The 12625-nt window shown below is 40.0% G+C and overlaps 1 protein-coding gene across 4 annotated transcripts in view; it reads left to right on the top strand.

Moving 5' to 3' along the window:
- The window catches only part of dagla (diacylglycerol lipase, alpha), a 167450-nt gene that overhangs the window by 52305 nt on the left and 102520 nt on the right, over window positions 1-12625 (top strand). The window contains exons 2-3 of one of the 4 annotated variants that reach the window (XM_078415433.1): window positions 3479-3571; window positions 5610-5665. The exons of 2 other annotated variants lie outside the window; for them this stretch is intronic. The gene's annotated coding sequence lies outside the window, so the exon portion shown is untranslated. The remainder of the gene's footprint in view (window positions 1-3478; window positions 3572-5609; window positions 5666-12625) is intronic. One more of the 4 variants, XM_078415432.1, reaches the window with a different exon arrangement.

Here is a 12625-nt window from a genome sequence, read left to right as displayed (position 1 = left end):
TGCCTGCCTTCTCCCCATATCCCTTGATTCCACTAGCCCCTAGAGCTCTATCTAACTCTCTTTTAAATTCATCCAGTGAATTGGCCACCACTGTCTTCTGTGGCAGAATTCCACAAATTCACAACTCTCTGGGTGAAAAAGTTTCTTCTCACCTCAGTTTTAAATGGCCTCCCATTTATTCTTAGACTGTGTCCCCTGGTTCTGGACTCCCCAACATTGGGAACATTTTTCCTGCATCTAGCTTGTCTAGTCCTATGATTTTATACATCTCTATAAGATCCCCTCTCATCCTTCTAAACTCCAGTGAATTCAAGCCTAGTCTTTCCAAACTTTCCTCATATGACAGTCCCTCCATCCCAGGGATTAACCTCGTGAACCTACGCTGCACTACCTCAATAGCAAGGACGTCCTTTCTCAAATTAGGAGACCAAAAATGCACACAATACTCCAGATGTGGTCTCACCATGGCCCTATACAACTGCAGAAGGACTTCTTTGCTCCTGTACTCAAATCCTCTCGTTATGAAGGCCAACATGCCATTAGCTTTCTTCACTGCCTGCTGGTCCTGCACGCTAACTTTTGTGACTGGTGTACGAGGACACCAAGGTCTCGTTGCACTTCCCCCTTACCTAATCTGACACCATTGAGATAATAATCTGCCTCTTTATTTTTGCCGCCAAAGTGGATAACCTCACATTTATCTACATAATACTGCATCTGCCATGCATCTGCCCACTCACTCAACCTGTCCAATTACCCTACAACCTCCTAACATCCTCTTCGCAGTTCACACTGCCACCCACCTATGTTTCATCCGCAAACTTGCTAGTGTTACTTCTAATTCCATCATCCAAATCATTAATATATATTGTAAATAGTTGTGGCCCCAGCACCGAGCCTTGTGGCACTCCACTCTCTATTGCCTGCCATTCTGAAAACGACCCGTTTATTCCTACTCTTTGGTCCCTGTCTGCCAACCAATTCTCTATCCATGTCAATACCCTACCCCCAATACCATGGGCTCTAATTTTGCTCACCAACCTCTCGTGTGGTACCTTATCAGAGGCTTTCTAGAAGTCTAGATACACTACATCCACTGGCTCTCCTTCATCCATTTTAATTGTCACATCCTCAAAAAATTCCAGAAGATTAGTCAAGCAGGATTTCTCCTTCATAAATCCATGCTGACTTCGACCAATCCTTTTACCGCTGTCTAAATGCACCGTTATTACCTCTTTAATAATTGACTCCAGCATCTTCCCCACCACCGATGTCAGGCTAACTGGTCTGTAATTCCCTGTTTTCTCTCTCGCTTCTTTCTTGAAAAGTGGGGTAACATTAGCTACCCTCCAATCCACAGGAACTGATCCTGAATCTATTGAACATTGAAAAATGATCACCAATGTGTCCACGATTTCTTGAGCCACCTCCTTGAGTACCCTGGGATGCAGACCATTAGGCCCTGGGGATTTATCAACCTTCAGTCCCATCAGTCCACCCAATACTATTTCTCGCCTAATGCAAATTTATTTTAGTTCCTCTGTCCACTAGTACATCTGGGAGATTGTTTGTCTCTTCCTTAGTGAAGACAGATCCGAAGTACCTGTTCAAATCTTCCGCCGTTTCCTTGTTACCCATAATAATTTCAACCGTTTCTGCGTTCAACGGACCCACATTTGTCTTTACTAATCTTTTTCTCTTTACATACCTAAAGAAGCTTTTACTGTCCTTCTTTATATTCTTGACCAGCTTAGCTTCGTACCTCATCTTTTCAGCCTGTATTGCCCTTTTTGCTATCTTCTGTTGTCCGTTGAAAGTTACCCACTCCTCTGGCTTCCTGCGACTCTTTGCTATCTTATACATCTTTTCTTTTAGTTTTATCCCATCTCTAACTTCCCTTGTCAGCCAAGGTTGCCTGTTACTCCCCTTAGAATCTTTCTTCCTCTTTGGAATGAAATGATCCTGCATCTTCTGGATTATGCCCAGAAATTCCTGCCATTGCTGTTCCACCGTCATTCCTGCTACGATCCTTTTCCATTCGACTTTGGCCAGCTCCTCTCTCATGCCTTCAAAGTCCCCTTTGTTCAACTGCAACACTGACATTCCTGGTTTAACCTTCTCCCTCTCAAATTGCAGATTAAAACTAATATTATGGTCACTACCTCCAAGTGGTTCCTTTACCTTAAGTTCGATTATTAAATCTGGTTCATTGGACAACACTAATTCCAGATTTGCCTTCTCTCTGGTAGGCTCTAGAACAAGCTGCTCTAAGAATCCATCTCGGAGGCACTCTACAAACTCCCTTTCTTGGGGTCCAGAACCAACCTGATTTTCCCAGTCTACCTGCATATTGAAATCCCCCATAACTATAGTGGCATTACCTTTGTTACATGTCAATTTTAACTCCTGCTGCAACTTACACCCTATATACAGGCTACTGTTTGGGGGTCTGTAGATAACTACCATTAGTGTCTTCTTACCTTTACAATTCCTCAACTCTATCCACAGTGACTATGTCGTCAGTCCCTATGTCACCCCTCGCAAGGGACTGAATTCCATCCCTCACCACAGAGCTACCCCACCTCTTCTGCCCACCTGCCTGTCCTTTCTATAGGATGTGTAACCCTGAGTGTTCAGTTCCCAGTCCTGTTCCTTCTGCAGCCACATCTCTGTAATCCCCACAGAAGTCTATTATCTGGGCCTTAATATATAGTTGCATTATTTCCTTGGGACAGTGCACATGATGCGTCTTTCATCTTTCAGATACATCTTTCAGCTTCTTCAACAATGAATATCTCTTCATCATAGGATAAGTGGTGATGATGACAAATTGTGCAATCGTTAGTTCTCTTTACAGCCTGTCAGGCAATTAAACAGCCATTGCCTACATTGGGACATTAGATAATCCAGATGATGGAATCTTGAGCAAAAAACAAATGGCTGGAGGAACTCAAAAGGCCAGGCCGCATCAGTAGAGGAAAATTAGCAACATTACTGGTGGGACCCCTTTTCATACTGTTCATTTCCCTCAGCAGATGCTGTCTGGCCTGCTGAATTTGTCCAGCACTTTGTTTTTTTGCTCTTGTCTACATGTAGCCAGACATTGGTAGTATCCATGTTTGAACTGATAGCACTTGTATGGATAGTTATACCATGACTGCTCTAACAAGAAATAATATATCCTTCCCATAATATCCAATGACATTACCATTATTGAATACCACCACCATCACATTTTGGTGAGAAGCATGCTTACATCAGCCACATCAGCCACTTGAATACTGTGAAAAGAGCAGGTCTAATTGAATACAGTTTTAACAACAGTTTTAACATCAATCAGCTGCATCATGTAGCCTATTTTATTTGCGCCATAAACACTGGCTTAAATATTAACGCTCTCTAATACTAATATTATAGTTTTGTTAAGATTACCATCTAAGTGGTGCAGTGCAATAATTCATCCGTGTTTCTTTAACAGCCCCTGAGCTCTTAGAAATACACGGCTAGCAAGTGGATGCAAAAGCCATCCTTTCAAATTCTTCAATCAAGATTGTTGTCATTTTGATTTGGGGTAAGTGTCAATCTTTCAATACCTGTTCAAAGTAATGAAATTCTTTTCTATTAACACTGTAGGAGTACCTTCAATGTAGACTGTAGCAGTTTAAGAAACTGGCTTTCATCTTCTCAAAGGCAATTTGAAATGAGGAATAAATGCCTGTGTTGTAACATTATACATGTCACAATGTCTAATGTGACTATATTGGACATTGACAAGAGTTTTTAAGAGACTTATGAACATATTCTGTATAATCAAGCATTTAATCCAGTGTGGACTTGCTACAAGGGACCTGTAGTGTGTGAGCAGTACAAGTAATGACAAAGTTCTTCAACCAACAGATTAAATAGACATAAGGAACTCCAGATATTAGAATCTTGAGCAAAACACAAACTGCTGGAATAAATTAGCGTGTCAGGTTGCATCTTTGGTGGACATGGACAGATGATGTTGCAGATAGGGACTCTTCTACAGATTAAGTAGTCTACACTATTGGATTAGAAATAATGGATAAGATTGAAATGGATAGAAAAATATTTATATTAAAAAAATTGTCAATATTGATTAGTTTAGTTTAGAGATACAGCGTGGAAACAGACCCTTCGGCTCACCGAGTCTGCACCGACCAGCGATCCCCGCACATTAACACTATCCCACATACCAAGGACAATTTACACATACACCAAGCCAATTAACCCACATACCTGTACATCTTTGGAGTATTGGAGGAAACCGAAGATCTCGGAGAAAACTCATGCGGTCATGGGGAGAACTTACAAACTCCATACAGACAAGCACCCATATTCAGGATCAAACTCTGCCAGCGCTATAAGGCAGCAATTCTACCACTGTACCACCTTGCCGCTCGATTACATTTTGAAAATTATTTAATTTTTCTCTTGTACCAGAGTACTTCTGACTGAATTTGCTGTTAAATGTTTAGTCACACATGAATTATTTGCCTTACTCTTTCTGTTATATCACACAGTTAAGTGGTTAAACTTCCCAGTGTTACAAGGATCGTAGTTGGGAGGCCATGTTGGTGTTGGTGACACCTCATTTGGAGTATTGTGTTCAGTTCTGGGTACCATGTTATAGGAAAGATGTTGTCAAGCTCGAAAGGGTTCAGAGAAGATTTACAAGGATGTTGCCAGGACATGGGTCTGAGCTATAGGGAGAGGTTGAATAGACTGGGTCTCTATTCTTGGAGCGCAGGCGGATGAGGGGTGACCTTATAGAGGTGTATAAAATCATGAGAGGAATAGATCGAGTAGATGCACAGAGTCTCTTGCCCATAGTTGGAGAATCGAGGACCAGAGGACATAGGTTCAAGGTGAAGGGTAAAAAAAGATTTAATAGGAATCTGAGGGCTAACTTTTTCATACAAAGGGTGGGGGGTGTTTGGAGCAAGCTGCCAGTGAAGGTAGTTGAGACTGGGACTATCCCAACGTTTAAGAAACAGTTGGACAGATACATGGATAGGACAAGTTTGGAGGGATATGGACCAAAAGGAGGCAGGTAGGACTAGTGTAGCTGGGACATCTTGGCCGGTGTGGGCAAGTTGGGCCGAAGGGCCTGTTTCCACACTGTATCACGCTATGACTCTAAGGATTTTAATGTCACATACTGTTGTCACAAATGTGAACCTGTTTGAGTGTAAATGTGGCCAGAAGATGTAGTGAGAACTGACCTGGCACTGGAAGCAATAGGGTGAGAATATTTAGTCAGTTTGCCAAGAATGCTGAATGACAAAGCAAGACTAGCGTTGATGCCAAGCTGAGGCAACTTCATCTGAGACTTGAAAGCATTTGGCATTTTGTTTATAGGTATTTTTTAAAGTGAAAACCCTAAGCAAAAGCAAAAAATACTGTGACAATTTTTGAGACTGCATTTTGCACAAAAATAATGGTTTGGCCAAAATACACCATCAATTGTATTTTAATTATTTAATAGAAAATGATATCCAAAGCTAGATTGTAAACTTGAAATAAGTTGTAATTGTGATAATTACCTTAGTTTAAAACCACTGTTATACTCTCTCCTGAAATATCAGACCTCTTGAGGGAGCATCCCATGGAATGCAGTAAAGCAGAATCTTATCATTTAGAAGTAAGTGTTTCCTATCAAAGCATCGCATATGTTCCCTGGAAATCATTAAGTAACCTGTATATAGAACATGTAATAAATGAAATATGTGAGTTGAAGTTTTACATGAAAAGCAAGACTAGAAATGACAGGACCCCAGCCAAAATGCTAATGAGTAGTTTCTTGCCATTGATGCTGACAGGCCTAGTATGTTTCCATTCTTGTGTTTATTATTAAAGAGTTATGTACGACTTGGGGAAGGGTGGAAACATTGGTTTTTATTAGTGAAATCAATTGAGTGCAACTACCGTGCACAAGTAACACAGTTATAAATTTGCACATGTTTAAAATATGTCAATTGTCCAGATGATTTGGAAACCCTGAGTTTTTAACAAATAAATTACTGTGGAATAGCTAATCTCTACTTACCTAACAACATGATCAACAAGTAAGGATGTTTAAAAGATCAAAAAAATCTTAATAGGGGTTACTTATTCTATTGTAATTTCCCCACGAAACTGAGGTTTTCACAATCATCTCCATTGCAGTGTGTTGGGTAGGTAACACTATAAAAATATTTTTTAGTATTCTACTCTCTGCCTCCATCTATTCGTTATTCTTCATCTTTCAACTGTCCACCAATCATCCACTGGCTTACCGCTCCATCTCCACTTTTATACTGGCCATCTTCCCTCTCTATTCTTAGTCCGGATGCAGGATTTTGACCTGAAACATTGACAATTCCCCCCCTCCCCCCGACCCCATTGATGTTGCTTGACCCACTGAGTTACTCCAGCAGGTTATTTGAGGCCATGTGAGAGAAAGGTAGTGGGCTTAGTTAAAATGTTGATGTATGTATGCATGAAATGAATCAACATGTCAGGAATCCAATTGTTGTTGGTGGAGCAGCTAAGATTTCTACTCTGCAGTTTCATGGTTGGTCATTTGGGACTGAGATGAAAATAAATGTGTTTACATATTCTTGTAAATCTTTGGTCTTCCCTACTTCAAAGGCCTATGGAAGGTTTTTTTGTAAGTATTAAAGACTGAATTCAATTTATTTTCAGATAATAAAATAATCAGAGGATATGGGGATCAGGTGGGAAAGTGGAAGAGGCAAAGAATCAGTTATGGTCATATTGAAAGGTAGAACAGGCTTGAAAGGGTACACAGTGGAATACATGCCTCAATCGGCATCATGGTGCCGAAGTGGAGATGGTTGATAGCCTCAAATTCCTAGGCATAAATATCACCAATAGTTTGTTCGGGACCATCCACATTGAAGCTATGGCTAATAAAGCACATCAATACCTCTACTTCCTCTGAAGATTAAAGAATGTTGCCCTGTCTCCTGCAGCTCTTACCAACTTCAACAGATGCACCATAGAAAACATCCTTCTCTCCCAAGATGCTGCCTGACCTGCTGAGTTACTCCAGCATTTTGTGAATAAATAGAAAACATCCTGTTTGCCTCACAGCTTGGTTTGGTTACAGCTGTGCCAAAGACCGCAAGAAATTGCAGGGAGTTGTGGATATAGCCCAGTCCATCACACAGATTAGCCTCCCCACCACTGATTCAATCTACACTTCATACTACCGATTTGCTAGGGTGTAGCCCCAATCTTCCAACCTAATTCATTGTGGGCCTTGTAACTATATTCTGCACTCTATATTCTGTAACTATATTCTGCACTCTTGTAATTTTTCCTTTGCACTTCCTGTTGTACTTGTGTATGGCATGATTATACTTGTGTATTGTATAATTTGACTGCAGGGCATGCAAACAAGACTGTATTGTTGTACATGTGACAATAATATACCAATACCTGTTTTTCTATTACTAATGTTCCAACTCTTATTACAATCACCTCTTGTCGCATTGCAATGCCAAAATGTTATATCACAAACCCCTAACACTACAACCAGCCTGGAGGTTATATTTTGGGTACTGCCTCAATGCTTAAATATTTGATCCATTTCTTAAACTGGATGCAGTGTAACCAGTGTACGGTTGAGTATGAATAGCTCCTGACTTGTGCTCTACTGTTCTGGTTGTGCAACATGTCATTTGAATGCTTTCTGATTGTTGCTCTCTGTGGTTTGATGTGTTGAATCAATTCTGATTTTTTGCAACTCTTTTTAAACATTCATTGTTCATCCTTAATTTATTAGTCAATAATTTTTTGCCGTGGTACAAGGTTTACAATATTGATCCCAATTGCTAATGACACATATAATAGTCTTTCATGCCAAGAGTGAAATGCAAGGTGGAAATGCCATTTTATTTCCATAATGTACAATAACATTTAAAATATTAGCAGAAGAGCTGAAATTACTGAATCACACAGTTTGATCCATTCATGCTGTACAAAAATTAATTTCCAGTGGACATCCTTATGTTTTTAGTAAAATTGTGGTCCTGTTTTGCTTGTCGATCATATCTGCTTTGTATATGAACTCTGCAAAATGGTCTACAATGTAATATGTAGCTTTCTTGGCATTTTCACAGGCTTTGATCAGGATAATGCATACTTGTGGAAGCTGCATCATTAAAGATGTGTTTTTGGCTGCTTTCAATGCCCTGAGGTTTGAGGTTGGGTCATTATTAACGCACAAACTCAGTCCGTTCATGTTGATATGAGCAAACGGAGAATGGGCTGAGGTTAGAGAGGAGCTGGTAATGATACAGAGCCAAACTAACATGATAATTGCAAACTCAATTGCAACAAATCTGAAATCGTCATCATTGGTCCAAAAATGCTCACCAAATCCACCCAAAACTTCATCCTCAACATTGATGGTCTCCCAGTATCCACCTCACCTCACATCCGGAATCTTGGAATCATCCTTGATCAAACCCTCTCCTTCGACAAACACATCAAACACATCACAAAGACAGCCTTCTTCCACCTCAAAAACATTGCCCGTCTCCGTCCATCCCTCTCCTCCACAGCTGCAGAAACCCTCATCCACGCCTTCATCACCTCCCGTCTGGACTACTGCAACAGCCTCCTTTATGGCGCACCCTCAAAAATCATCAATAAACTTCAATACATTCAAAACTCCGCTGCCCGTCTACTCACACACACCTCGATCCGTGACCATATCACCCCCGTCCTTTATAAACTCCACTGGCTCCCCATCCCCCAGAGAATCCAGTACAAAATCCTCCTCATAACCTACAAAGCCCTCCATAACCTGGCCCCATCCTACCTGACCGACCTCCTCCACAGGCACACTCCCACCTGCACCCTCCGCTCTGCCGCTGCCAATCTCCTATCCCCCCACATCCGGACTAAACTCAGATCCTGGGGGGACAGGGCTTTCTCCATCGCTGCTCCCACCCTATGGAACTCACTACCCCAAACCGTTAGAGACTCCCCCACACTCACCACATTCAAAACATCGCTGAAGTCTCACCTGTTCAGTACTGCCTTCAACCACTGAAGGTCACCTCACCTACTGTCTCCTTTCTCTGTTCATTTATTTATTTACTTATTTATCTATTTATTAATTTCCCTATGTTCTCAAAATCTCTGTAAAGCGTCTTTGAGTATATGAAAAGCGCTATATAAATAAAATGTATTATTATTATTATTATTATTATAATTTCATAACCTCGTTGTTACCATGGTGTCAGTGTTGGCAGCTTTTTTGATACATTATTTCTAATTCATAGCAGAAAATGTCACTGCATATGAAACCTATAAACTGCTCCAAACCCCAAAATTGCATAATTCCAAGGTTTGGACTATTTATATTGGAGGAGAGAGTGCAATTTCAATTCACTTTAATGAAAAAATATAAATACTGATAGATCTTGTAATCTCCTGGAAGTCATTCGCAATCTGATCAATTCTTTTCAACATAAAATGAAACGTTTTGACTACGGGCACTGATTAATTAAATCTAAGACTATGTCATTGGAGTGTGAGGCAGTAACAAGTGATGGGATTTCCTTCCTAATCTGTCAAGCACGATCCCAGAGTATTGTAACAGCATCTTCATAAGGTTTATAGAAAGTAAAGCTGATGGCAATTTTGTACTTTCCTGAGGTTGATGTCCACTTTTTTGCTTTTATTTCGGGGTATTTTATTATATATTTTTCCCATCAAGGGGCAGATATCAGTTTTGCATTAAGAAATTAAACTATCAGTAGCAATTAGAGACATTGAATTAGATTTCTCCACTAAAGTTAGCAGATTATTTGTTCATCTTTTAAGGAATTATCAATATTGCCTTGTATCAATATGATCTTGCTTTTGGATGGAACTGCAATGGCATAACGCTAATTTAATTGCATCAGCCAGATCATCAGAGCATATAAAAAATAAAATGGAGCCTAGTACATTGTCCTGAGTGGAATCTTGGGTAGGTGATATAAATGAGTCTCAATTTATCATTACCCAATGTGGGCATCCTCTTCGAAGTGTTCATTTAACTGTGTAACCAGTAGACAAAAGACGCCAACCAGAATGCTACCCTCTTGTGATGCTTAATGCTCTAACTTTGTTCTGGGCCTCATGAGGTACAAGTTCCAAACCTACAGAGACTTGTGTACCATTTTTAATAAAAATGTTATGTTTAGAGAGACAGCGTGGATACAGGCCCTTCGGCCCACCGGGTCCGTGCCGACCAGCGATCCCCACTATCCTACGCACACTAGGGAAATCTTTTACATTTACCAAGCCAATTAACCTACACACTTGTACGTCTTTGGAGTGTGGGAGGAAACCAAAGATCTCGGAGAAAACCCACGCAGGTCACGGGGGGAACGTACAAGCTCTGTACAGACAGCACCCGTAGTCGGGATCGAACCCAGATCTCCGGGGCGCTGCATTCGCTGTAAGGCAGCAACTCTACCGCTGCGCCACCGTGACCGCCCTTATGGAACATTTAACTTTACCACTGGTGTAAATTAGTTATTCTATAAAATCCTCTGCCCAAAGTTGATGAAGAAGAAAATCAGGTGGTTGCATACTGACTGGCAAAGTGGTGGCCATACAAATTTGGCTTTCTATTGTTGAAATTTCCACTTGGAACGTTTGCTGAGAACAATGCTCATTTATGTTTGAGCCAAAATGAAAGTTGCATTTCTTTCCTCAATTTTCATTGGAATGAAGAGGTCAACATTCATGTGACTGCAATAATGTTTTATACACTTTGTTATCTTCCCTCCCTTGTTCAGGATGATAGGGTTTTATTTTAGTTAAAACATTAGTGTCTGTGACAAAAAGTTATTTCTATGGTATTGATATCAGATGTGATAATTGTTTTTGAAGTTTTTCTAAATTTGATTGCAATTTGCAATACATTACTTTCCTTTAGCAAGGTAATACTGAGCTCAACAAATGGGGTATTTGCTTAGTTTCACAGATATTTATTCAGTCAGTATCTTAAAGGGCCAGTTTCACCATTCAAAATGGTACAAAAATACCACAAATATCCTCAGAGAAATTTAATTCTATTAATATTTATTTCATAACATCCAATTATAATAGATAATGCTTATGTGTAAAATATGTGGTAATGCAGTTTATGCAACCAGAATATGCCTCAGTCCATCCATCATCAGCCATCCAATCTGAAAAAGGGTCTCGACTTGAAATGTCACCTGTTCCTTTTCTCCAGAGATGCTGCCTGACCCGCTGAGTTACTCCAGCTTTTTGTGTCTATCATCAGCTATCTTAGTTCATGACTACAGGACAGCCACTAATGACCCTACGGCATTGTTGTTTCAATCTCACATACCTCGTCAAAGCATTTCATGCGACATTTACACTTCGAATACAATATGAAAACTTTGATTTTTTTGCACTCTGCTTAGCAACATTATGTACAACAAATTAAGTCAATCTTAAATAATCTTTATAATTTTTAAAACATGTTTCAAAGTCTGATGTTTACAGAAATTGCTGGAATATCAAGAAGGACAGGATGATACAAGCTTGCCAGAAACACTGTTGACACAGTAAAATGAAAACACTTGTGAGCAGAGTCCATTGAGTAATATTTTGTTTTAAATATTTGTGGTGGGCTAAGCTGGTCAACGTTATGCTTTGAAAATAAAAGGAATTAATAGATTAAAGTCCCACCTGTAAGTTCTGTCATTATAAAGTAATACATAGATACATAAACAATAGGTGCAGGAGTAGGCCATTTGGCCCTTCGAGCCAGCACCGCCGTTCAATGTGATCATAGCTGATCAGCCACAATCAATTAAACATGTTTCTTGTGAACGCTTTTGATAAAAATTGCAAAAACAAAATCTATGTATGGTGTGGTTTGACTTTTGATACATTATTGCCATGTGTAATGGCAGTTTCTATACCATCTCGAAATCCCACTTCGATAGCCATTACTTCTCGGGGATGAAATGTAGTTATAGCTTACGCACACATCGCACCCTGATATGACAAAACGAATCTTCCAAACTCCTTTTCTTCATTAATTGGTTTTATTAAAGTAGCACAAATCATAGAGTAATAAATCAGTTTCCGTACTTTATCAACTGTTTCTTCTTCAAACAATATCTAGAAATTCTTGCAGTTATTACCGTATGGTTCTTACAAATATAGCTGGTGCGAGCGCATGGTACGAGCGCATGGTACGAGCGCGTGGTAAAGAACTGTATGCTCACCATCCTCCGAGTCTAAACTGACCCACAACCTCTGTCGACACACTAGCCTCCTCCCCTTTAGACACTCCCAATTACTAAAACCAACATAAGGTTTTAGTTATATAACAGGATACGAAGGAGTGTCGGTGAGAAACTAAGTTCTTACTGCAAACAAACAAGTAAACGACGGGATATATACTAATCTGTTTTGTATTTTGCTTCAATAAACAACTAACTAACGGCACATCGTGAAGATCTCTTTGTTGTTGTTATTTGAGTCAAGAACCACCTTCGTCAAATGGTAAGCTTTGGGGCTTTATAAGGAAGCATAAAGCTGGCCGCTACAGTTGATGTCTGTCTGATAT

The sequence above is a fragment of the Rhinoraja longicauda genome, chromosome 18, assembly GCF_053455715.1.
Source record: "Rhinoraja longicauda isolate Sanriku21f chromosome 18, sRhiLon1.1, whole genome shotgun sequence".
Lineage (NCBI taxonomy): Eukaryota > Metazoa > Chordata > Chondrichthyes > Rajiformes > Arhynchobatidae > Rhinoraja > Rhinoraja longicauda.
The sequence above is the reverse complement of the archived record's forward strand: the minus strand, read 5'-3'. Positions and strand labels throughout refer to the sequence as shown.